The sequence below is a fragment of the Pinus tabuliformis genome, chromosome J (assembly GCF_031772625.1).
Source record: "Pinus tabuliformis cultivar Carrire ecotype Pingquan chromosome J, CPIR1, whole genome shotgun sequence".
NCBI classification, from domain to species: Eukaryota; Viridiplantae; Streptophyta; class Pinopsida; order Pinales; family Pinaceae; genus Pinus; species Pinus tabuliformis.
Window position 1 is genome coordinate 537,208,746 of NC_142295.1, and position 27,650 is coordinate 537,236,395.

At 39.4% G+C, this 27,650-nt stretch overlaps 1 protein-coding gene and 1 pseudogene across 2 annotated transcripts in view; both read left to right on the plus strand.

The window, feature by feature from the left end:
• Positions 1–25,942, plus strand: LOC149228130 (ethanolamine-phosphate cytidylyltransferase pseudogene; annotated as a pseudogene).
• Positions 1–27,650, plus strand: part of LOC149228129 (DHHA1 domain protein) — a 377,957-nt gene that overhangs the window by 198,421 nt on the left and 151,886 nt on the right. The gene's annotated exons all lie outside the window — the stretch shown is intronic.

Below are 27,650 nucleotides of genomic sequence, written 5' to 3' on the forward strand. Positions count from 1 at the left end.
ATGGTTAAGAAAGAGGATTGGCATACGATTACATTCACAACACCATTGGGAACTTTTAAATCTTTGAGGATGCCTTTTGGGTTGTCCAATGTTCGAGATACATTTCCGAGAGCCATGGATTATGCATTTAAGGGTTTAATTGGAAAGATAATTGATATTTACCAAGATGACTTGATAGCATTTTCTAAAGATGGATTAAGGCATATAGGTTATCTTAGGCAAATTTTTGAAATATGTCATGAATACTGCATCTCTTTGTGTTGAAAATGTAACTAGTGATGGTCTTCATATTGTAATACAAATGTATCATTGATGTACTTATTATATTCATTTATTACATTCATTATTATTATTTTATTTCTAGTCAAAGCATGTTCTTCATGCTTATAGGGTCAATTGAGTCAAAAGAAAATTTATTATGAGTCAAAGAAATGTAATTGACTCAAAATCCCATTTGGACTTCTTGTAAGAAAATAAAAATGATTTTTATTTGAGTCAAAGAGTCAATTTGTTCTCCACAAGACCAAGTTGGCCTAAAGAGCCAACTATTTGACATCTTGGACATGTATATATACAAAGTAGTTCAACCTCATTCAATCATCCATCCATCACATAGATTTATGTGAAAGAAGAGGGAAAACAATCAAAAGTCAAAGGAGAGAGAGCAAAGTCAAAGGAGAGAGGAATATCTTATTTTCTGCCCTAATTTTATTCACGTGTGAGAGTTTTTTTGAGGAAAATTTCATTGGTGCAGGCTCGAAATTTCAGGGATCGAAATTTTAGATGACCAAATTTTAGAGATTTGACCAACATTGACTTTGACTTGTTGAGGAGACTTGAAGGAGGGCTCACTTGGTGTCTTTGTGGTAGTCTTGGTCTTGAATCTTGGATATCTCGCTTTGGTCTGATTCTATAAGAAGGGAATTTCTTGGGTTTCCCCCCTTGTGGGGTTTTGCCTTGGCTTGGAGCCTAATTTCTTGTGTTCTTTGTCTCTTGCGATCTTCATGTTTTGTACATTTTCGGTAATTGCTTGATGAATAGAATATAAATTTAATAAGAAGCAAACAAACATTCACAAGTAATTATCAAGTTAAGAGAAATCTAACCAAATCTACAAGCGTCTTGAATTCTCAACTTGGTGTTAGAGCTAAGGTGAAGAAAGACAGTTTGAAGATCACATCTTGTTGACATATTTGAAGACATTTTTGCAACTATTACACTTGAAGATCATCATCTTTGTAGCAGCCTTCACTCAAGGACATCCTTGGACACCAAATCCTTGTGTTACATACAAAGAATAGAATGTGAAGGTTTGTAGCATCCAAGAAGGTTTGAATCTTATATTTGTTTGTGATCCGAATTAATATCATCATATCAGTTCAAGATCTATTTTTTGTTTGGAGTTTGAGCTCAAGAAAAAGTTATGTTCAGTCTTGTTTCGTATGAAGATCAGTTCCTCCTTGCAAGAACCATGTAGAGAAGCACCTATTCATTTGTAAGAAAACTAAAATTGGAGCACATAATCACACATTTTTCTGAGGGACCCTAGCCTACAATGCACAATCCCAATCATATGAAGTTTGTTGATTTCTGGTAGCATCAGATTTGCTCTAAGTCTCAAATTTTGCAGGGAGGCTTGGGCACATGTATTCCAAAGAACCTAGAAAGCGTTTTGGGAAATTCCACCTAGAAACAATTTTATTAAAATAATTAATTATTTTTAATGGTACCCTAAGTCTAAACTTGAGAAAATAAAATAATTAATGGTTATTAATCTAATTGTGGGTGTAACTTCTAGAAGAAGACGATGATCAAGCAGAAATGATCTTAGCCATTGATTAGCTTATAATCTGGGTCGTTGAATGTCAACGAGGAGATTATTTAAGGAGGCTTGAGGGTCATTTGGAAAGACAGAGAGAGTTCAGAGAATCGATTTTTTGAAGCATAGCAGCTACCGGGAGAGTTGGGTTGGAGTATCTTCTCCAGGACCCAGGATCAGTAGCAAAGAGGCAAAGAGACACCAGGAGGAGGCAGTGCAGACCCAGGAGGGGTTGACGCTGGGCCAGAAGGGCCTACGTAGAGCTGATGCAGAGCCAGAAGGGCTCACGCAGAACCAATGCAGTCTTCTATTGTAGAAATCCGAAATTTGCCGGGGGGATGAGATTTCTGAGCCGGGAGGGCGGGAAACTGCTCCAGAGGGCAGAGGTTTCCTTGTTGGGCTGACATAGACCCTGTTGAGGCTGACGCAGGGCCAGCGCAGAGATAGTCGGGGACAGTTGGTTTAGCTACCGAAACAACTGGAATTTCCGGGCAGAGTGAGGTAATCTCACTAAGTTTTTCTGCCAGTTTATTTTCTCTGTAACTAGATTACCGGAAGGACATCTAGAGTTGTATTTAGAAACTACTTCATAATAATAAAAAACCCTCAGATCTACTGCACCAGTTTTCCCGCATTGGGTTTTTCCAGGGACATTTATCCAAAAAATACTGTGTCACTTGTGCATCTTTCTCTATTTGTTCTGTTCTTGTTTTGGGCAAATTAATTAATTAAATGAAGGTTGCAGTGTGTTAGCTTCGATATTTGCTGTAGGAAATAATAAATAATTTGTTTAACAGATACAAGAAGTTTAATCAGTTGCTGTAGTAGGTCATTCGGGTGGGATTCTCGAATTTTCACATGGTATCAGAGCATTGCAGGTGAAGCAAGAAAGAACAGTACCAGAGACCCTGCACTGAGCAGAAGAGGGAGTTCGAAAAAGCTGCAGGAGGCAGCAGTTCGAAACCCCAGAGGGTTTGCGCAGTTCTAGCTGGAGGGCTGAAATTTCGAGGCAGTCTCTCTTCGAGTGAGTTGACGAAGAGAAGGGCTTCCAGATTAAGTTTTTGCCAGGGTAGAAGGAGCAACGTAGAAGCCTCAGCAGGAGAGTTGGTGGGACACAGTGTTTTTTGCAGGCCATTTTGCTAGGCAGAAAAGACGCCAGAGGAGAAGGAAGGAGCACGGTTGAGGGAATTTTCCTCAGAGGACTTCCAACTAAGGAGTTTGAATTCTCACTTGCTGAGCAACAACGGAGAGAGACAGATCTACAAGGTCTAGCAAGGAGTGCGTAGGCCAATATAGTGTTGCGCAGAGGAGAGAGGAGGTAATTCGACAATTCTTGTGGCAGAAATGGCTCATATCGCATGTCACATCGCTAGCAGAGGGACTGCTAGGGAGGTGGGAATCATTGTCTACGCTGTATCAGGGATCTTCCGAGCAGCAGAAGATGTACCTTGAGCAGAAGCTGAGATCTGCTTAGATGTAGAAGGGGGAGCGTGTGGATCCATTCCTCAGAAAGCTTCAGGAGACCCGTGATGAATTGTCTGTTGTGGGGCATACACCTCAAGATTCAGAGTTGGTTAGACTGGCCCTCAATTCTGTCTTAGATGAGTGGCAAGTCTTTGTCCAGAGTATCTTGGGCAGAGCAACTTTGCCGAATTGGGATGAGATGTGGGCAACTCTAAAACAAGAGGAGTTGAGGAGAGACTTAGTCAAGGTTAAACTTGATGGAAGCAGCAGCAGTGGGTCGAAGCCCAAGGAGGAGGAGGAGAATGCATCCCTTGCATCGAAGGGACAACAGGAGTAGTGGAGACGTAAGAAGGACGTCTCAAAGATAGAGTGCTGTAGGTGTGGTGAGATGGGTCACTACGCAACTCAATGTCCTCTTAGGAAGGACAAAGATGAGAAGCACAATCCGAAGGCTGTGCCTGCGAAGATCGAGGAGGAGGAGCTCGCCATGACAGTTGAGATACCTCCAAGAGGGAGGTGGGCTGATTTGGAGCTGTAGTTCGAAGGAGCTACAAAAGGGTAGGATCCTTGAGGAGCCCACCTCTTGGATCAATACCTTGCTATGGGAGCCCAGTTTTGTGGTAGCAGGATGGACTAGTGTCGGATGGTGTCGAGGAGTGTCAGAGAGACAGTTGCAGTGGCTAGGAGCGCCAGAGACTGAACAACGCAAATCAGAGTTGGCAGCAGTGCAAATGGCACAAAGCAGAGGTCAGCAGCAGCACAGTATATTTAGAGGGTCAACGTAGAGACTAGCAGCAGTGAGGCTCCAACATTCACATGGTATCATACTGAACACAGTTAGTTTAGTAATTTGGGATGTTTTTCTGTTGTTGATGCAGTAGCAACAACAATTTGTAGTATAGTGGCAGTTGGCAGTGGCAATGCCAGTAGTAGCACAGATGCAAAAATTCAGAGGGAGTTGCAGTACGGATGTAGTGTTGACAGTGGCAGGGTCAACAATAGTACAGATGCAACATTTGCGCAGTCGTTGGTGGACGGCATGTCAGACATCAACAATGTAGAGGGAGATGTTACAAAATAGAGTGATGCTTCAGCAGGTTGCATTACTAGAGCACATTCCTCGCTAAGAGGGAGTGTTGATTTCTGGTAGCATCAGATGTGCTCTAAGTCTCAAATTTTGCAGGGAGGCTTGGGCACATGTATTCCAAAGAACCCAAAAAGCGTTTTGGGAAATTCCACCCAAAAACAGTTTTATTAAAATAATTAATTATTTTAATGGGACCCTAAGTCTAAACTTAGGAAAATAAAATAATTAATGGGTATTAATCTAACTGTGGGTGTAACTTCTAGAAGAAGACGAGGATCAAGCAAAAATGATCTTAGCCGTTGATTAGCTTCTAATATGGTTCGTTGAATGTCAACGAGGAAATTATTTAAGGAGGCTTGAGGGTCAATTGGAAAGACACAGAGAGAGTTCAAAGAATCGATTTTCTGAAGCACAGCAGCTGCCAAGAGATTTTTGATAGTGAGATTTTGCAGTGAGGGGCAGGGATAGTTGGGTTGGAGTATCTTCTCTGGGATCCAGGACCAACAGCAGAGAGGCAGAGAGACACCAGGAGGAGGCAACGTAGACCCAAGAGGGGTTGACGATGGGCTAGAAGGGCCCACGCAGAGCATCGATGCAAAGCTAGAAGGGCTCACCCAGAAGTAGCACAGTCTTCTAGTGTAAAAATCCGAAATTTTTGGGGAGCTGAGATTTCTAAGCTGGGAGGGCTGGAAACTGCTCCAAAGGGTAGACGTTTCCTAGTTTAGCTGACGCAAAGATTTTTGAGGTTGACGCAGGGCCAGCGTAGAGATAGTCGGGGATAGTTGGTTCAAATGCCGGAACAACTGAAATTACCGGGTAGAGTGAGGTAATCTCACTAAGTTTTTCTGCTAGTTTATTTTCTCTGTAACTGGATTGCTGGAAGGGCATCCAAAATTGTATTAAGAAATTACTGCATAATAATAAAAAACCGTCAGATCTACTGCACTGGTTTTCGTGCATTGGGTTTTTTTGGGGACATTTGTCCGAAAAATACTGTGTCACTCATGCATCTTTCTCTGTTTGTTTTGTTCTTCTTTTGGGCAAATTAATTAATGAAGTGAAGGTCTAAGTGTGTTAGCTTTGATATTTGCAATAGGAAGCTTTAAATTATTTGTTTAACAGATAGGAGAAGTTTAATTAGTTGTTGTAGTAGGTGATTTGGGTGGGATTCTTGACTTTTCACAACTTTTGTGGCATATGAATTTGAATTTTTGAGACATTGTACTTCTATGGCATTCGAGTTACTATGACAACATGTTGTTTTATGGATTTGAACTAGTATATTGAACTTACTGTGGTGATACTTGGTGGTGACTTGATACAAGCTCTGTGACATATCTTTGCAACATATACTCTTTCTCCTAGCTCTATAACTCTGTGAAGTTTGAAATTAAGGCTACTCAAGTTCGAAGGCATCAAAATCAGTTTATGATCTATGAGAATGATTTCTAGGTTGAGCCCTAAAAGGATATAGACTAAGACCTAGAAAAGAAAGTTCAAAACCTCTATTGCGAAGATCAAACGTAAGACAAAAACTTATTCATGTCATCTGAATCATTTATTTACATAAAGGCTAGGAGAAGTTCGTTGTATATATCTCTCAGGAAGTTCATTATATATGTCTGAAGCAATTAACGATTCATTATATATACATCTTTGAGGCAAGCAATCAAATTCAAACTTGTTTGGGTAGTGGCATATGATTCCTACGAGCTATCTGTGACATGAAACTGTTGATGTATGGAACCTTCCAAAGAAACTACACAACATTGGAAAGTCTATGTAATCCGAATTCTTTTTTAAAAAGGACCAAGATTGAAGTATAGAAAGTTAAGAAGAAATTCATATACCCTCACTACAAGAAGTAAAGAAGATTAAAAGATTAGTTCAAGCTTATATTCGAATTCACTGTGGCAACACTTCTCTGAGGCACCCGCGCTTACTGTGGAAATCCAAGTTTATTGTAGCTACTTATCTTTGAAAGTCAAAGCATCTATTGTAACACCAACCTATGCAAAGTATTATGCGAACTCTAAGACACATTGTTTTGTGGGATGTTGTTTCATGATATATGCACAGGACAGAGCCTATATGCTAGTTTTCTATAAAGATGTAAGGCTTATCATATTGTGACATGTGTGGAGACCTGAAGTCAACCTCGTTACAATGAAGGATAGAACTGTGATAGCTCTTTGAAAAAATCACCTTCCTATAGTCTGTAAAAGGGACTAAAACCTTGAATAAAGAATCTAACTCCAAAATATTTCTCTGTGAGAGGAGACAAATTATCAAAAGTAGTGTCATATCTCCTTGTGGAAAGGACTGTGATAAGTAAGGTATATGAAGCCTATTTCGCTGGCACAAGTATGAGAAACAACTACGTTATCCCCCTTCCAATACATAAAAGGACCTATTACATCAATGAAGTTGACCTATCTAAGAAGCCAAGACGTTGCCAATAGCTTGAAATATGACATCTTATAACCAAAAAGTACTTAGGATATCTTGAAGACCGAATCCTTCTAGGATTCATCTCTGTTGTTTGTAGCCTAGCTTGTGTGAAAAATCCATGATTGCAATAAACTAGAAATTATTCTTCTAATTGATGCAATTTATTTTTATTTTGTTATTTAATTAACGATAGATAACGAATAATTCACTACTACAATCTTCACAACTAAAATAAATGTTGGGAAAAATAAATAAGGAACTGAGGAATAATGCACACGCATATAATGACACCAATATTTAGACTCACGTCTTGGGAAACCCCTAAAGGGAAAACTGGTGCAGAAGATGAGGGATTATATTTTATTATCTTCATCAAATTAGAGAGTACATAGATCTACTTCCCAAAACACTGGCAAAGCTCTGAATTTTTTTCTCCACCACTCCAACTGGTAGATCGACTTTGAAACCTTTTGTTTCCCTTGCTTGATCAAACTTGGCCTCCTCCAATAAACACACAAAAAACGCTGCTGCAGGAAATACACACTCGCTGGAAACTAAGATTCTACTGATCTTGCAATCCTTTGGTGATGATGCACTTGCACTTGGCAGCTTGCTCTATCCTTTAGATATGATCCTTGACAATTGGAAATACGATTTGCTGTCCAGATCTACGTACTAGAGAACTTAGACCCACTGTTATGGCCTTCCTGTAGAAAAAATCAACCTTCCCTAACTCTAGAAATCGTGGAAAATATCCCCTGGAAATCTCTCTTGAATTCTTCCCTTATTGAATACTTCACACTACCTTGCTCCTTTGCTCATTCGATGTGTCTTAACCAAACCCCATCGACTAGCTCTTAGAATTCTCTTGCTGGAGCACCAATGCCCAAGATTTAATTGTGATCGATGGCTTAAATCATCTTAGACTCCGTCAAATTACTTTTGAGAAGTCTTTAGAGCAAAAGTTGATTTCCTTAATTAACACACTTTAATCAACTAGTTTTCATAAGTTAGACTTAAGAAATTTTAACTATTCGGTCAATTAATTTAATTGAGATGTTTCAGATCCATATCTCGTGAAACCATTTCTGGGTATTGGAGATTTCATGTTTCTTAGTCTCTTTGACACCTTAGAGACTAGAACACCTATTTGATGCTACCATAATAACCAAAAACTAACCATTCTCTTCAAGCAGAACAAAAACTAGTCAGGGACTTCAACTCATACATTTTGATTTATGTGGACCTATGTCTGTTACTTTCTTGGTGGCTACTTGTATTTCATAATTTTTGTTGATGATTTTTCTTGCAAGACATGGATTTTCTTTTTGAAAAAGAAAGGGGACACATTTGACATGTTCAAAGATTTCAAGGCTTTGATTGAAAATCAAACTGGAAAGATGATCAAAGATTTCAGATTTGATAATGGGGGGGAGTTCACCTCCAATGATTTTAATGATCTTTGCAAAGACGTCGGAATAAAAAAAGAGACCACTATGCCATACAATCCACAGCGAAATGGTGTGGCTGAGAGGAAGAATAGAACCATTGTGGAAGTGGTCAGAGTCATGTTGCATGATCAAAAGCTACCAAAGTTTTTGTGGGGAGAAGCTGCAAATATCACTGTTTATGTGCAAAATAGAATTCCTCATCAGGCCTTGAACAATAAGACTCTTGAAGAAGTCTTCACTGGTAAAAGGCTTGAGGTGAGTCATTTGAGAATCTTTGGCTGTCTTGTATACTTCCATGTGCCAAAAGAGAAAAGGAACAAACTGGAAGCTTCAGGTAAGAAAGGTACATTTGTTGGTTATTGTGATAATTCAAAAGCTTATAGAATTTATGTATCTGGTCAAAGAACTATAGAGTTTAGCAGAGACGTAACATTTGATGAAGATGCAACTCTTAGAAAAGCAAGAGACTCTCCTCTCCTGCCATTGCTGAAAGATAGGCTGTTAATGAAAAAGAGGTTGCATTTGAGTTTGAACCAAACTTGAGAATGAGCTTGCTGATAATCTAATGGGTTCCATGGATCCTCTAGATTCTCCACCACTTGGTCCTGCTACCAAGAAGAGACCACTATGGCTGCGAGTTACCTTGCAAGATGTTGAACAACATGCTGCCCAAGAGGAACGTTGAGAGAAAGTAAGAAGCCAAGCCGATTTCAAGGGTATGTCGCTGCCATGAGCAACATCATTTAGGCAGAACCATGCACCTTTGAAGAAGCTGCAAAAGAACAAGTCCTGAAAGATGCCATTACTGAAGAATACGAGTCCATCATCGAGAATGATGTTTGGGAAGTGGTTCCTAGACCTCAAGGTAAATCTGTTGTCACTTCCAAATGGTTGTCTAAGATTAAACATGGTGCAGATGGTAGTATTGAAAAATATAAGGCTAGATTTGTAGCTAGAGGTTTCTCTCAGAAAGAGGGAATAGATTATGATGATATTTTTGTGCATGTAGCTCGATATACTACTATTCGATTTGTTGTTGCCTTCGCTGCTAGCCAGGGATGGACTCTTCACCAAAGTGATGTGAAAACTGCTTTCTTGCATGGCTTCCTCAAGGAAGGTATTTGTGGAACAACCACAAGACTTTCAAGAGCATGATAGGGAAAGTCATGTATGCAGACTGAAGAAAGCCTTATATGGGCTAAAGCAAGCTCCAAGAGCTTGGAATGCTCGCATTGATAATTGCCCGATAAAGCTTGGTTTCACTAGAAGCAATGTAGACCCAAACCTCTACTTCAACACAGTCCAAGGTATACCTTTGATTTTGGTATTGTATGTTGATGATTTATTCTTGACAGGAGGAGAACCTCTTATCCTCCAGTGTAAAAGGGAGTTAGCTTTTGAATTTGAAATGAAAGACCTTGGTTTGATGGATTAATTTCTGGGTCTAGAGGTTTGGCAAAGACTTGTGAAATTTATCTTTCCCAAGGAAAATATGTTTTTAAGATTCTTGAAAGATTTACTATGGTAAAATGTAAGTCCATGCATACTCTTATGGAAATGAACTTTAAGAAATTACGTGGCAAAGCTGCAGGACCTAGTCTAGAAAATCCCACAAAGTATAGACAGCTCATTGGTGCTTTGATTATTTTGGTAAACACTAGACCTGATACATGTTTTGCTGTAAACACTTAAAGTCAGCATACGATTGATCCCTTTCATACCCACTGGATTGCTACAAAACATGTACTCAGATACTTGCATGGAACTATAAATCTAGGATTGAAATATACTGCTAAAAATGTGACTTCATGGAGATATTGATGCTGATTGGGCAAATAACTTTGCTCATAGAAAGTGCACTTCTGGGTGCAGCTTTAGCTTGGGATTTTCCATGATCTTTTGGATGAGTAGAAAGCAGAAGTATGTTGCACCGAGTACAACTGAAGCTGAGTACATTGCTACTAGCATGGCTAGTTGTGAGACAATTTGGCTGAGAAAGATTTTTGGGGAACTATTTGAGCAAGTTCCAGACACAACAATTATATATTGTGACAATAAGAGTAGGATTCGTCTTGCAGAAAATCTTGTGTTTCATGACAAGTCCAAGCATATTGAGATCATGTATCACTATATTCGGGATATGGTGCAGAGAAGAGCAGTGAGCCTCCATCACAGCTCCATTGATGATCAGATAACTGTCATTCTTACCGGGACTTTACCGAAAGGAAAGTTCTTGGTTTTTAGAGAGCATCTTAGACTTATGGACATGACCCTTCTAGGAAGCAGTCACAACTGATTAAGAACACTGAGCTGCCTTTCCCCCTATTGGAGCCCACAAGATTAGGGAATGATGCTGGAAAGCTCCTAAGGATGAGGGACCTCTTGTATAGTGTGTGCTGTTGAAGTTTCTAAGTTTACTTAGCTAGAAACCCTCCATGCACTTTATCAGATTTATTCCTACCTACTTGTTATTTTACTTAACAAGTTATTTACAATGTAAATACTAAAAATAAATACTAGTGCATGCCCAACATATTACAGATCAACAACTAAAGAAAACAGAAACAATCACACCATATGACTCCATTATTTTTGGAGTAATGTGCCTGGAAAAACCCAATGTGGGAAAACCGGTGCAGCTATATGAGGGTTTTCTTATTAATCAATATTAGAGTACAATCTGGGTGCCGAAACTGGCCTACCCAATAGAGAATTTCCTTGGCAGTAATACCTCTCAGTTTCTGGCAAATCTCCTGGCTGAAACCCCGGATAAACCTTTCGGCAGCTACTCAACACCAATCTGCCTTAGAAGCCCCAGCGTCAGCCTCTCTCTAGACTGTGTCAACCCCTCTCTGCCCAGCACTGGCCCTGCGTCACCTCGGATGGGTTTGCGTCAGCCCTCTAGCCCTCTGCGTCAGCAATCTTTGCCTCTTTGAGGCTCTACGCAGCTCGTGACTACCTCTGCGTGGCCCCGCGTGAGCCCTGGCTGGCTCTGCGGCACTCTCCCGGCTACTGTGCTACTCTCCCGACATTATCTCTGCCTCTCTGTCTCTTTGTACTCAATGCCTCTCAGCTGCAACTCTCGATCACTAATTCTATCTCTCTTAGCAAACCCCGCTCTAGAGAATAAAATGACTGATCACTTTGGTGTATTCTCCAAGTGACCCTCAAGCCTCCTCTTATACTTTTCTTTTTGACATATCAACAACAGAGATTAAGTCCGTAATTAACCGCTAAGATTAGATCTAGCTTGATCCATGTCTTTTGGACCATTCTAACATAGTTTCATATTAATTCCCATTAATATTTTATTTTCCCTAAGTTTAGACTTAGGGACTCCATTAAAATATTAATTATTTTAATATCTTCTGAACTATTTATAATCTGCCCAAACCCTTTCTGGGTATTGGAGATCTCATGTGCTCCAATCTCTCCACCAAATTTCGTGCTAGAGCACATCCGATGCTACCCCAAATCAACACTCCCTCTTAGCAAGGACTGTGCTCTAGCAATACTCCTCACGGAGTATTACTCTGATCATTTGGCATTGGTCCCTGTGCTGATGCTAGGCTTGCTGCCCACCATCCTCTGCATTGCTGTATCTTGTACTGCTGCCCATGGTTCCGCCATTGCTGCAGCTGTACGACAGCTCCCTCTGCATTCATGCTGCTGTTGGTCCTTTCTCCCAGCACTGCATCCGCACTACACCTCCTCTCATCATGTTGCATCGTGCTACCCATTGCTGCACTACAACTCAGTTACTGAGAAGTAAGTAACTGATCTCCCAATCTGACCTCCTTGTTGGGCTAAAGACACCCACTGATGCTGAAGCTCCCTTTGCCACTGACAAGTGCTCCCTCTTTGACCTCTCCGCTGTTGCAACACCTCCCTGCATCTCGCACCGTTGCACACCTCTCTGTTCCATCTTGCACTGGTGCAATACTCCCGTGCCTCTCGCGTTATTGCAACCTGCGAGCCTCGCGCTGTCTCGGGAATCCTGCAATGTAGCTCTCTCTGCCACTCCATCCGCATCTGTCTCTACCTGACTCAGCAAGTCCTGCTATTCCTCTTCAGGGCTCCCGTAGCATGGTCTAATCCAAGAGGCTGGGTACCTTGAGGATCCTGCCCCTCATCTGCCTGACTACAGCTCGATGTCTCCCCACTTTTGCTCAAGTGGTGCGTGTGCACTCATGGCATAGTCATCATCTGTCAAAACTTCCTTCTCTGCTCGTGCTGGTGTTGCCTTAGTCTCGGAAGACTCTCCCTTACTCTTCTTCCTTGGACACTAGGTTGCATAATGACCCAACTCCCCGTAGTTGAAGCACTTGATCTTGGAGAGATCCCTCTTCTTCCGCTTTTCCTGCTTTCCCTCAGATGCTAGGGCAACATCTTCCTCCTCCAGTTTGACTTTGATCCCCTTGCTGCTGCTACCCGTCTTCGACTATCGTCTGATCTCTTCCTGGTGAAGAGCTGTCCACATCTCATCCCAAGGTGGGAGAGTCCCTCTGCCCATTATACTCTTGACAAATACCTCCCAGTCTTCTGAGACAACATTCAGGGCTGTCCTCACCATTAATTCCTGATTCGGCGTGGCTTCTATAGCAGTGAATTGATCTTGGATCTCATCCAGTCCTCCGAAGAAGGTGTCAATCGGTTCTCCCTTCTTCATTTGATATGACCTCAACTGATTCTCAAGTAGCATTCTTCTTTGCACAAAAGTATGCTGGTACAATTTCTTGAGAGCCTCCCAAATCTCAAATGCCGTTTCCTTCTCGGTTATGTGTGGTACTACATGATCCTTGACCCCGTCAAGGATGATGCTCTTGGCCCTTGCCATTGCCTCCTCGTACTTGTCATTATCATTGGGGTCAACTGGGATAGCTATTACCTTCAAGGCGAAGTTCTTGACACGATTTCTTTCAAGTACGGATAAGATTCTGGCCTTCCAGACTGCGAAGTTTGACGCTTTGTCCAGTCTATCCTGGTCTCTTACTCCGTGTAGTGCCATGATGCTCCTCTACTTCCCTCCTGGAAGTTCTTTGTTCGACTCCTTTGAGTCTCTACTTCCCGTCTGAAATTTCTCTTCTGGACTCCTCTGAGTCCTAATTTCCCTCCTTGAAATCCTTCTGCCGCTGTCGAGATGCCCCCTACTCTGATTGCTTTGTGCAACTGCACCACTGATTCGAGTTCCTCGGCTAGAAACCCTTGGTGGCAGCTCCTCTTGGCCTTGCTCTGTCAGTTACTGTGCTGACTACAATACCTCACCAGCTGCACTCTACAATATTCCCACAACCTTCTAAACCCCTGGGTAATAACCTTTTGAGGATTTGATAAAATCATCGGGGTCTAATTGAAATTTGAGGTTTGGATTGATTCATCTATTGAGATCTCGACAAGATAATTCCTATAAATCGTCTATATTAGTTCTTTTCTAGGGAACTGATATCACACGAATAGGGTAAAAGATCGTTCAAAGGGCCTATAGTGATTTATCATAGGGATGAGCCGACATGAAATTTTGGCACTTTTTGAAATTTTGGCACTATAGAGTTTTCTAATAGAAATGCTGGTAAGGTAGAGAAAGAGACAAGAATTCTCATTCAAACCTGCTAAAGAAGCCACCTCTATCTCTGAATTCCAGCTATTCTTTTCTCTTCGCATTAATAATACGGAGTTGAATTCCAAAAGAGAATGAAAAATAGCATTCATAAAGAAGAGCATGTTGAGAAAGAAATAAATGAGTAATCTCATTCATATAAAATTACAACACAACAGACAGCTCTTGGGGGGGCTGGGGAACAAGGGGATATCCCTGCATTCCCTAGCCCAGACCTGGCCTTGAATGTGATAGGAGGAATTTGATCCTGGCTCAGGATGAACGCTGGCGGCATGCTTAACACATGCAAGTCGGACGGGAAGTGGTGTTTCCAGTGGCGGATGGGTGAGTAACGCGTAAGAACCTGCCCTTGGGAGGGGAACAACAGCTGGAAACGTCTGCTAATACCCCATAGGCTGAGGAGCTGTTGAACCAGGTGCTGAAGCATGAGTGTTTTGTATCCATTGCGCAAAGATAGGTTGTAATTGTATAGCAGTATCTGAGAACATATCTTGAGGACGTCCTAGAGCGCTCATAGTATCATTATGAATATACAGACCAAAACTATGGAAACCTAAGAATATAAGATGAGAGCTCCTAGGCCCTGTGCAATCCCGACACCAGCAACCTGACCTCCTCAGCCAACTGCATCAGCCTTCCCGGCTATTGCGTGAGGCTCCCTTTGCCTTCCTTAGCTTCTGTGTTGCCTCTTCTTGACTCACCCTTGATGACGCAGGCACTGCGTCACCCTTCCCTTGTTGCTGCTTTGCTAGAAACAACTTTTGTCACCTCGGCACAACTGTTTTTTGCTACTATTGCTCCACTCGGTTGATGTCCTTAGTCCTCCTGTGATCTGCAATCACACTCTGATATCATGTTGAAGTTTCTAAGTTTACTTAGCTAGAAACCCTCCATGCACTTTATCTGATTTATTCCTACCTACTTGTTATTTTACTTAACAAGTTATTTACAATGTAAACACTGAAAATAAATACTAGTGCATGCTCAACATATTATAGATCAGCAACTAAAGGAAACAAAAGCAATCACGCCATATTACACCATTATTTTTGGACTAATGTCCCTGGAAAAAACCAATGTGGGAAAACCGATGCAGCTATCTAAGGGTTTTCTTATTAAGCAATATCAGAGTATAATCTGGGTGCCGAAACTAGCCTACCTAATAGAGAATTTCCTTGGCAGTAATACCTCTTAGTTTCTGACAAATCTCCTGGCTGTAACCCCGGATAAACTTTATGGTAGCTACACAGCACCAATCTGCCCCAGAAACCCTAGCGTCAGCCTCTCTTTGGACTGCGTTAGCCCCTCTTTGCCCAGCACTGGCCTTGCTTCACCCCGAATGGGTTTGCGTTAGCCTTAAGGGCCCTGCGTCAACTAATGTTTTACGACTCCGACTCCGACTCCGACTCGGCCGAGGATCGACTCCAACTCCGACTCCGAAACGGTAATGACTCGGCCGGCTCGATTTCAATGACTCGGTCGTTGTAAAAAATACATTAAATATTTTTTTTTTTTATTAAAAAACATAATTTTAAATATTTTAAACATAATTTTAAAGATTTTCATTCATGTTTCCAAACACACAACATTATAATATAGATGGAAGACAAATTTGTATCCATCTGGCCCACATTTGCCAAAAGAAACCTAGCTGCAGGCATCGAGGGTATCAAACCCTATTACAAGCTTTAAAGGGGACATTTACCCTTGACGTTGGGGGTTTAATAGATTTATTGTTGTTAATCATATATACTGATATTTTATTTACAGGCCTAGAGATGAATTTTTGAGGGATTGGTGTGAGTTTACATTGAGAATTTGTCATTTGTGACTATCCCTGTTGATTTACAGGCCTGATTATCTTTCCTTACCCTGGCCACTGGCTTATTGGGCATTATCACAGGTCTAAAAGGCTTATTTCTCTTTTCTGCAGCCTTGTTCAGCCTTGTCTCCCTCAGCCACCAGCATCTACAGGGTCTCTTCCTTAATGTATACAGTACAGGGCCAATAAATTTGTAATTGCAGGCTCAGCGTTGCATTCTGAAGGGGTCACATTGCCAAATTGGAGTCCAACATTCATATCCAGGCTGATTCAATGTTCACTGTACCATATCTTAGGCCTGGTGTTTTCCTTTTGTCTCTGAAGCTCATTGTTAGTTGACTTATGCGATAGTAGATAGCATTATTTCTCTCTTTGTGAGTTATCTTTCAGATGCATTAATTTGTCAAATTGAAAAATCACTATTAACAATAGCAATTATCTATCTCATTATATTGTGATTTCACTTGTGCTTCTTGCTGTCATAAAACGTCTAAGTGAAATTTCTACACACAATACACATTAAGAGGCATCCAATTCCTATATACATCAGGCGGTTGTCAATTAATTAACTTAAGGACATTCGTTCATGATCATTGTTTGAACATTTTCTCTGGTCTGTTCTAACATCATGATCAATACAAAAGGCTGTTACAATATCTCAGCATTCTGAAGCTAACAGTGGTGAGAGCATGCTCCAATATGTCTAATTTGCAATATATAAGTCTCTGTTATGAATTTTTTTATCATTTACGCTGCCCAGCCGTCCCAACAGTGACTCGGCCAGCTACCCGGCCGGGTTGACCGAGTCACATATGACTCGGCCGAGTCATTGGATGACTCGGTCAACCGAACCGGGTAGCTGGCCGAGTCACTCCCCATGCCTTTGACTCGGTTCGACTCGGCCGAGTCGGAGTCGATTCGGCCGTTTTGTAAAACAATGGCGTCAACCCTTTGGCCCTTTGTGTCAGCAACGCTAGCCTCTTTGAGGCTCTGCGTAGCTCCTGGCTGCCTCTGTGTGAGCCCTGGCTGGCTTTGTGTCACTCTCCTGGCTACTGCGCTGCTTTCCCGACACTATCTCTGCCTCTCTGTCTCTCTGTACTCAATGCCCCTCAGCTGCAACTCCTAATCACTAATTCTATCTCTCTTAGCAAACCCCGCTCTAGAGAATAGAATGACTGATCACTCTGGTGTGTTCTCCAAGTGACCCTCAAGCCTCCTCTTATACTTTTCCTGTTGACATATCAACGACTGAGACTAAGTCCCTAATCAACGGCTAAGATTAGATCTGGCTTGATCCATGTCTTTTGGACCATTCTAACACAGTTTCATATTAATTCCCATTAATATTTTATTTTCCTTAAGTTTAGACTTAGGGACTCTGTTAAAAATATTAATTATTTTAATATTTCCTGAACTGTTTAGAATCTGCCCAAACCCTTTCTGGGTATTGGAGATCTCATGTGCCCCAACCTCTTCACCAAATTTTGTGGCTAGAGCACATCTGATGCTACCCCAAATCAACATGTGCCACAAAAGTAGGCCTCTGTATGCATCCGACTCACAATCTAGGACGTGGCAAGAGCCACCTATCTGGCCAATAGGTGTAGTGAGACTCTTTTGTATGACTTGTTTAGGATGTAGGTGTTCCACCTCTTGACACTTGGTTGTGTTTGATTCTTATCTGTGTGACTTGTTTGAGTCTTGTCTATATGATGCCTATGTTCTATCACCTAATTTTTTGAGATGAAAATTGGTTGAGTGTAATCTTTACCTAAATTTTTGAGATAAAAATTGGTTGAGTGTAATCCTTGTCTATGTGACGTGATAATCCTTTCCTTTCCAAATTTGTGTCAAGTGGATGATTCTTCTTTAGATTGTGACTTCATTGTTACAAATGTTACAGAGAAAAGTTGAACTAATATGAATGAAAGAGATCAGAGGAAGCAAAGTTCTTTGATGCAAAAAAGAAATCCCTCCTTAGCTGAGAGGGAGTGTTAAAATTTCATAGCACAGGGATGGATTTCTCCTAGAAGAAATCATATCTTTCAGTTTTGTTTGAACCACATATAATAAAATTTCATTTCTAACAATTCTAATATGACTTTCCAAAAATAGTAAATCACATCTCAATTTGGAAGTGACTTTCCAAAAATAGAAAGCATGTCTAAATGATCAATGATGATCTCGACATATGGCATCCACTTCAAAATCAAATCAATCATGATTATACAAATCAAGACTTAATATTTTTATTCTTACTAGTATTATTATTATTATGATAAAAATGAAATATTCTAAAGTCATTTACCTTTAATGGATTAATAAAAATGAATTCTCTCATTAAATAAGTAATTAAATTGAGAATCTCTTGCTTGGCAAATTGAACCTCTCTCTTGGAATAAAATAGTAACTCCACACTTAAGAGAATGTAACTCTCCCTCTCTAATTCAATGTATGGCAAAAATGTAACTCCTCATTAAATGCACTTGTAACTCCTTGATCTAATTCGATTTGTAACTCTCACCAAATATTTTCTCATATCTAAGTGTAACTCTCCCACTCCGTAATTCAAATTGTAACTCCGTAAGACGAGTGTACCTCTCTCTCTATTCTTGGGATGAGTTACATTTTTCTTCAAGTAACTCCTCCCTCATGGAAGTCAATTCTCCTATTATTGACTCAAGGGATGAATTCATTTTGTAACTCCTCTCTTCTATCATATATTTAAGTAAGAACAAGAGTTGAGAGTAGTATGTTCATTGTGAAGAAGGAGAGCTAGAGTTGAATGTGTGCAAGAGAAGTGTGAGAACAAGTGAAGAGTAAGCGCAAGGGAAAAGCTAGAGCAAGTGTGAAAGACAAAATCTAATCAAGAGGAGGAGATCTTCAAGCAAAGATCAAGAGCACTTCAATTACAAGTTGATCAGACATTGGTGACTTTCAACCTCATTCTCTTTCTCTGTATTCTATTGAACAATTGAAGAAATCTAATAGAAGAAGAATCATTGGGGTTTTCCCCTTGTGGGTTTTGCCCTGGTCATTGAACCAAACTCTCAATGTCTCATATTTGTGCTTGGCTGTCTTCATATGATCTTTAAGTTTATGTTCTATTTACAATTGTTGATCTGAAAAGTTGTGAAGAAGAAATCTGCATTTTAAGTAATTGTAACAACATAGAACATTCGATTTTCTGCAAAGTACATTTAGTTTTCCGCAAAGTATATTTAGGTTTCTTCAAAGTACATTCAACTTTATGCAAAGTACATTCAACTTTATGCAAAGTACATTCAATTTTCTGCAAAGTATGTTAAGCTTTCTGTAAAGTACATTCAATTCGATTCTGTTTTCTTCAAAGTACATTCAATTTTTTGCATAAAACTTTCAAGTTTCTACAAAGAATTTTAAATTTCTGCCTAGAACCTTCAGATTTTAACACAAACAACGAACAACTCACTATTGGGAACTACAAAATAATGCACACATATGCAATGACACCAATATTTGGACTAACATCCCTAGAAAAACCTCGAAGGGAAAATTGGTGCAACAAATGAGGGGTTATATTTTATTATGCTAAGCAAATTAGAGAGTACATAGATCTGCTTGCCAAAACACTGGTAAAGCTTCAGAAAATTTTCTCCACCACTCCAATTGGTAGATCATCCTGGAAACCTTCTGTTTCCCATTTCCCTCACTTGATCAAACTTGACCTGCTCCAGTAAATGCGCACAAAAAACATTGCTGCAGGAAATACGCACTAGCGAGAAATTAAGATTTTGTTGATTCTGCACTGGCACTATGCAACTCGCTCTATCCTCTAGATTTGATCCCCGACAACTGGAAATATGGCCCGCTGCCTAGATTTACGTACTGGAGAACTTGCACCCACTATTACAACCCTCCCGCAAAAGAAATTGGCCTTCCCTTTGACTCTGTAAATCGTGGAAATATCCCTTGAAAATCTCTCTCCAATTTCTATTGAACCCTCTCACTGATGCTTTGCTGGCTCGAACTCTTCCCTTGTTGAATACTTCGTATTGAGAAATTTGCACTGCCTTGCTCCCTTGCTCATTCGATGTGTCTTCTCCAAGCTGCATCGACCTGCTCTTATAATTATCTTGCTGGAGCACCAACGACCAAGATCTAATCGTGATTGATGACTCAAATCATCTTAGACTTCGTCCAATTACTTTTGAGAAGTCTCTAGAGTAAAAGTCAATTTCCTTAATTAATACACTTTAATTAACTAGTGTTCCTAAGTTAGACTTGGAAAATTTTAATTATCCAATGAATTAATTTAATTAAGGTGTTTCCAATCCATATCTCGCGAAACCATTTTTGGGTATTGGAGATTTCATGTTCCTTAGTCTCTCTGACCCCTTAGAGACTAGAACGTATGTCTGATGCTACCATAATAACCAAAAACTAACAACTCGAAGGACGAAGGGCTGAGATCAATGTGAAGACCATATGAAGACCTAGTTGTAGAAGTGTATGGATAGAATTGAATAAAGTCCGAATTTAGTGTAAGCATATCTTTTAAGCAACTCCTAGTAGTTACAATATAGTACCATACTCGAAGGGAAAAGTAGAGAACAAATAAAATTGAAAAAGGTACGCATGAAATGTTGGAATTAATGTCATTTATAGTACATGTAATGCTAAGTTAATGATCTCTTGAATGATAATAATGAATCATAATAAGGGTTTGTGCCGATATATTTTTTAGAGATCATTGTTATGATAGCATTTGATGTCTTTCCTTGCTAGTCTCTATATGATCAAGTAATGAAAGTCTCATGCATAGAAGGCTTGACTAGGGTTTTGCAACTAACCCTCTAGTACAGTTGTAGAATTTGCAATTTTTAAGTAATAGGTCTTAAAGATATCAACATCTAGGGTTTGTAAACCCTAGCAAAGTTTGGACTAAGAAGAACCATAGGAACAAAACCCTATCTAATCGTTTCCATTGGAAGAAGTAAATATAACCCTTTTGGGTGGGGTGTCCATGGATGGAAGACTTTCAAAGACATTAAAGGTTCCATCGGGAAAGCTCCCATGTTGGTTAGTGTTGATCACTACGTGTCAACGACCCATAGCAGTACACCCCCTTTTTTTGCAAAAGGGATATCGCTTGATCGACATGTCCATGTCGTTCAACTATCATCATCAACTTGATCATCATGTTATATTGTAAACCCTTTCTGCATGTGTAAAATGTAAATAATCTCAGCAGATCCGTGTCGTGTATGTAATTGCCTAGGTAAACCTACTTTTCTGGTGATGATTTACATTCCGGGAGGTTTTTTGTCTCACCAATCCATTCTCGGTGGTTGGTAGAGTTTTCCTTCAGTCTTACCCCAAAGCCGGAATGTATTTTATCACTAGGATCTTAGGCGAGTCTTAGTGTTCTAGATCGAGTCTATGTAAAAGTGATTTGGGAAACTATTTGATTAGGTTATTTTGTTACAAATTGCTTAGTCTGTTGGCTAATATTTGTGTCGTAGAAATGGATAGTCTGTGAAGGTCTTTTACAAATGGGTTTCCCCCTTGAGATGTAAAAAATATGAAAATCATGATGTAAAGTGTTTTGAGGGTTGTAAAAATAATTTATCCCCTCATAGGGTAATTAATTAAATTTTTTGGCCAGAAATTAATTAAAATCCTAAGCCAGAAATTTAATTAATTCTAGGTCCCAGGTAAATTTAAATTCTCCGAAGGCAAAATTCGTTGGTCCTTAAAAATCAAAATTTAAAAGGTCCCGGGCCTAAGGTAAATTAATTATTTTGCTAAATTTTAAGCCTTTGGTCTTTGGGGTTAAGTCAAAGTCAAAATTTTGGGGAAATTAATTCAAAAAATTAATTTTTGAATTAATTAAAATGCATTTAATTGAAAAATTCGATTTTTCTCAAGAATTTAAAATTTCAACGGATGAGATTAAAATAAATTTTGATCCTCATCAACGGTTGAGATTGCTTTGATGAGGATCACCCGAACTAGCTATTAGAGAATTTACCTTTAAATAGGAAGTCATTTGTCAGTCCATTCCTCCGATCTTTTGATTGTGTGCTAAGCGAAAAGCCCTTGTGTAAATTTTTATTCATATAATAAAGAAAGAATTTGGGATTAATTTTCGCCGGTGTTACTCTTCATGGAAATACTGTAAGATGTGTTGTTTTCATGTTGAATTTTTTTTTTTAGCCATTGATAATAGCTTTTGAAGAGTGATTTGAGTACAGGTATCTTGCTTAGTCGCTGGGATTTAAGTGATAATTTAAATTTAGAATGTAATTGCAGGTATCTCTATTTATCTGAATTTTTTTATCATTTTCTCGCTCTATTTTGATGGTTGAATTGAGTTTTGCAGGAAAGTCTTGATTTTTAGATCATCGGGCGTTCAGGGAAGTTTTCAGTTGGACCAGCCAACTTTCAATCCGTGGTGATCATTGGTGGGCTTTTGCAGAAAAATTGGTAAAAAATTGTGTTTTAAGTATTGATTTTTTTTGGCAACTTGGGCAAGTGATCTTCAGAGCCTAGGGCCTAAGAGTTTGATCTCTAAACTCTTTTTTCCTCATTATTTGCTACAACAGTCATATACCTTTTCTAATAGTGGTGAAAAACACATCTAAGTGGTTTGAAATTAATTGAAAAAAATTGCTAAATACATTAATAAGTCACTTATGTTTATTGGGTATCAAAAATTTGGCCTAGATCTACATTTTTGGGTGACTGTTATTTTCGAATAATTCTGTTTCGAAGTTTGAAATATAAAAGTGGAAAATTTTTATGTGGGTTAGCCTAAAATCAGTTCCTAAGTTGTCTAATACATTAAGGAATTAGTTTTTTGAGTTGGACATCCATCATTAAGCCTATTTTATATTTTAATTGTTGACTGCAATAAGTATATCAGATCTGATATAATTCAAGAAATCACATCATAATAGGCTGAAAATTTTTGATAATTCATGTGGGCAAGTTTGGAAAATTTTCAGTAAATTTTTGGCATAAAGATAACATTGATAGCTTACTGTTTTCATTGTCATATTACTGTTGTCATAACATTTGTTTATTTTGTCCTAAAGTTTTTCTTACCGCTGTCCTAAAAAACAATTTTTGAAAATTAAGTGTTCTAACACCATTGTGAAGGTGACTGTCACAAGTTTTCAGAGGACTGATATATTTGTTTGCAACAAGCATTTCTTTGTTGTCATAATTTTTTTTTTGGTACTCTTATTGTCTCTGAAAACATAACTATTGTCATAGATATCATCTCTGAAAATAAGTGCTTTTGTTTCATTTGTAAGGGCAATGGTTTACATAGATTACATCAACAAATTTTACTAGTTTTTTGGATTTTGGATTTCGAGTCTAAGTGTCTGTTGTCTTTTGATTTCCTACTTCAAAATCACATATATAAGCTTGCTTCCTTAAAGAACATTTAAGTTGGGAATAGTCGATATTTATCTTTCTAAAGCATTTCTCATGCCTTGACTTGTGAATAGTAATTGCATTTAAAATATAATTCTGTTTGAGCTAAGTAGCATTGAAGGTGATTTACTCCATTTGCGTAATATTGAGTAATCTGAAGAAAATTGAATGGGTTGAATCTAATTGTCATTGGCATTATCTTGGAAGAATCCTAATTGTTCAAAGGGAGCGTTGATAATCTTATTGAAGAATTGTCGTTGAAGCATAAATGGTCTAGTTCTTTTTCTTGACATTAATATCATTATTGGCTTATGGTTATTATAAATTTTTGGCATATTAGTGATCTTTCTTTAAGAGCATATATCTTATGGTCATCTTGATTATCTTATTGACACTTGAGATATTTGGCACTTTGTCTTGTATAAGATTGTCTCTTTATTTCATTAAGTACTCTTGTCATTAAGTTAATCAATACTAAGTACTTGAGCCTTAAATGATCTTACCTTAAGACTACTCACTCATCCCTTTGCTAATCGCATCTTGCATCTCTTTTCATCATAATAACAATTTCTTTAGCAACAATTTTCTATATTGTGCTTGGTCCTAAATTTCCTAGCAAGATAGTTGACTCCATAAGGCACTAGTATCAATTGTTTAAATCAAATCATTTAAGTCTGGTTAAATCTAAACAAGTATTTGGTCACTCAACTTTGTCTCTCGGATTGGTTGGTTCCCAACTGATCCTTCTTCATTTCATTTCTATAGGGTCTACCCCCCTTAGTCTGCTCTAGGGAGAAGATTTAAATAAAGAGATTGGGGATCAGGGTGATAGCTCCCAATCTGAGTCATTGTTGCTGTGCCTAGACATTCTGTGTGACAACAGAACCCATGCATGTCCCAACCCCTGGTGGGCAATGAACTGTGCCACCTTAAGGGGGTAATAATTGCTTACATTATACACAACATACTCTCATTTTTTGGACCGTTGAGCAATGATACAAAGAAAAAATCAAGAAAAGGCAAAAGGCTAATGAAGAAGAGTGGAAAAACAAAGGTTCAAGTGACTCATGTATCCACGATTTCTCCCTCCTACATCTATACACAAAATATGTGGACATCCCTCATCGTTTCTCTCCTTGAACCCATGGAATTTGGCCTAGCGGTCCTTGTGTCCCAATCCATTTATCATCTTTCACATGACACCTATCAATTGAAGGATGTACCAGGGACCTGTCTTTTCACTTAGGGGTTGGGAACACCTAATAGGGTTGTTTATTAGCCACTCCTACTTAGGGAGATAACACTATTATGAGCTTAAAGCCCCAAATTTGGAAGGGAAACCCACACTGTGTTAATTTTTCATAGGGCTATATTGTTCTTTGGTTTGATAATTGCATTTCATCATTAATACATTAAGTTCACCCCATATCATCATTACATTATTCAGATCTACACCATTATACATCAACATATGCAATTATATAGAAAGAACAACAACATCATTATTATCAATGCAGTGGAACATAAAGGGAACAGTAGAAGAAAAACATGCACACACACATAGAGACACTGAGATTGATCCGAGACCAGGGAAAAACCCACTATGGGGAAAACCCTTGCGAATCTTCTTCTTCTTAGAGCGTCATTAAATGATTCATCAAAAGAGAGTACAATGATCCATAACTTTATCTATGCAACAAAACAACTATGATATCCATGAAAAAGATCTAATCATGCTTGAAAACAAAACTTTGATTCTGATGATTGTAATATGCTATCACTGACTGTAGACAACTGTTGGATACTGATGTCGTTGTGCCGAACACTGAGTGAAAACTTCAGAATATAGAAATCTCATCTAGGAGTCTCGGACGCAGGGAGGAGCTGTGCAAGCGTCGCTAGCAGATTTGGATGCTCTCTGCATAACTAGATGACTATGTTCGGAACAGATCTAGGCGCTCTTAGGTGAACTAGATGAGGGTGTCTAGGGTCAAAAATACCTAGACTTACTTCAAGCCCTAGACACTCTCATAAGGCTGCTATGCAAGTGTCTATGTTGCCTGTGTTATGGGTGGCCTCTTGGTCATGGCTGCCCTGCTGGGCCTCTCCATTGGCTACTTTAGCGCACTTCCTGTCCTGGGCCTACTCTCGGCCTTGCTGCCATTGTCGTTTGGGTTGTTTCCTAGGTGGAACGACTGGAAGAAGAAGGTTAGGGTTTACATGGATAGATGCTTCTTTGACTTGCTGCACTATGGGCACGCCAATGCTCTTAGGCAGGCGCGTGTGCTTGGTGACAAGTTGGTCATTTGCATGGTCAATAATGAGGAAATTAGCTAATGAAGGATCCTCGGTCTTGTCTTTCGAAGAAAGGATGGTGATGGTGAGTGGTTTGAAGTGGGTCAAAGAGGTTATAGTTGATGCACCATATGCAATAAATGAGAATTTCATGAAGAAATTGTTTAACAAGTATAAGATTGATTATATTATACACTGAAATGATCCATGTATGCTTTTTGATGGTAGTGATGCATATGCCCTTGCCAAGAAGGTCAGAGGGTATAAAAAAATCAAACATACTGAGGGCGTTTCTAGTACCAATATAGTTGGTCGAATGCTGTTCTGTGTAAGGGATAGACCAAACAATGACAATCCTAATCACTCTAATTTGCAGCGGTGATTTAGCCATGGTAATAGTCACAATGATGATGGTGGTGGTTCTTCAAGTGGAACTTGAGTTTCCCATTTTCTACCTACCCATTTTATATTTCTCAATACTTCCATTAGATCCATGCCTGATCTTGTATAGGCATTTTGAAGTCACAACAAACTTTCCTTTGGGTCTCAGAACAACATGCCACACATCATTCTTCATAATGGATTCATGCTCTTCGGCCATAACATCTTTCCAAACTTCTTTCACTGCTTCTTCAAAGGTGGGAAGCATAATCTGTACAATGGTACTCATAGCTACAACATATCCCTAGTACCGACATGGCTTCTTACTTTCTCGAAAGGTTCCTTTTGCAGGGACATGTCTTTCAGCATCTTGTAAGGTATGACAAAGCCAAAGGGATCTCTTCCTGGCAGGGGGATCATATGGAGGAGGATCCATGTGGTCCATAGGCTCCATGGGATCATCAACAATGTCTTTCTCAGATTCAGGCTCAAAATGACCTTCTAGTGGGTCCATGTCATCATCCTTCTTCTCAACAAGAGGAGGCGAAGGAAGGTCCCTTGCTTTTCCAAGGGCAACATCTTCATCAAAAGTTACATTCTTGCTAAACTCAATTTTCCTTTAATCAGACACATATTCTAAAGGCTTTAGAATTTTCACAATATCCAACAAACATACCTTTCTTTCCAGTGGCCTCTAGCTTGTTCCTCACGTCGTTCGGCACATGAAAATATATGGGGCAACCAAAAACTCTTAGATGACCAACATTGGGCTTCACACCAGTAAACGCTTCTTGGGGAGTCTTGTCACTCAAGGCTTGATGAAAAATCCTATTTTGAACGTAGACTGTTGTATTAGTGGCTTCTCCCCAAAGGAACTTTGGCAGCATTTGATCATGCCAAATAGCTCGGGAAGCTTCCATGATGGACCTATTCTTTTTTTCGTTCTTTCATCCTTGAGCTTCAAGTAGAATATCCATGTTTTCTTGGAGAAGTCATCAACAAAGATTATATAATAGAGGTAGCCACCAAGGGAGTGCACTGGCATGCATCTACATAGCTCAGAATGAATGAGTTGAAGAACATCATTGGTCCTACTTTTATTAGAGGGGAATGCTAGTTTTTGTAACATCCGATAAGTGTTCTAGTCTCGATTTGTGTCTAAGAGACTAGGGAACACAAGATCTTCAAAACTCAAAAAAGGTTTCGTGAGATAAGATTTCGAAACACGTTAATTAAATTAATTAGCCATCATTTAAATTTTTCCTGAGTCTAACTTAGGAAAACTAGTTAATTAGTAGTAATTAATTAAGGAAAGTTGAGAAAGCTCTAGAAACTCACACAGATTGAGTTTGAGATTATCTTAGTCGTTGATAAAGAATTAATCATGATTGTTGGTGATCTAATGAGAGATTGTAAGAGCAAGTCGATGGGAATGAAGAGGACACACTTGAGCACAATTTTGAGACATAGGGAGAGTAAGTTCCTTGGCAAATCGAGCTATTGTAGAGTTCAAACCAAAAGGAAAGTAGAAGCAAGATGCAGCAGTAACAGTGATTTTTGATGGAATTCCAGTGCTAGAGAGTCAACAACAAGAGGTCCGCATTATTTCCTCAATGAGGTTGCGCAAAGGCAATGCAAAGTGCAGATCGGTTCAACTGAAGAGGAGGTTGATTTGGGCGGTAGTGGCCGAGAAAATCTCCAGGAGGCCAAGCGAATTATTTCCTAAGGCAGGGTTAGGCAGAATGGCAGTGCTCGGGTAGCTCCATAGGTTAGTGTGAATAGAGCCTGCGCAAGCACTGCAAAAAGGTTGATGCAAGGGCAGTCGAGTAGTGCAGTTG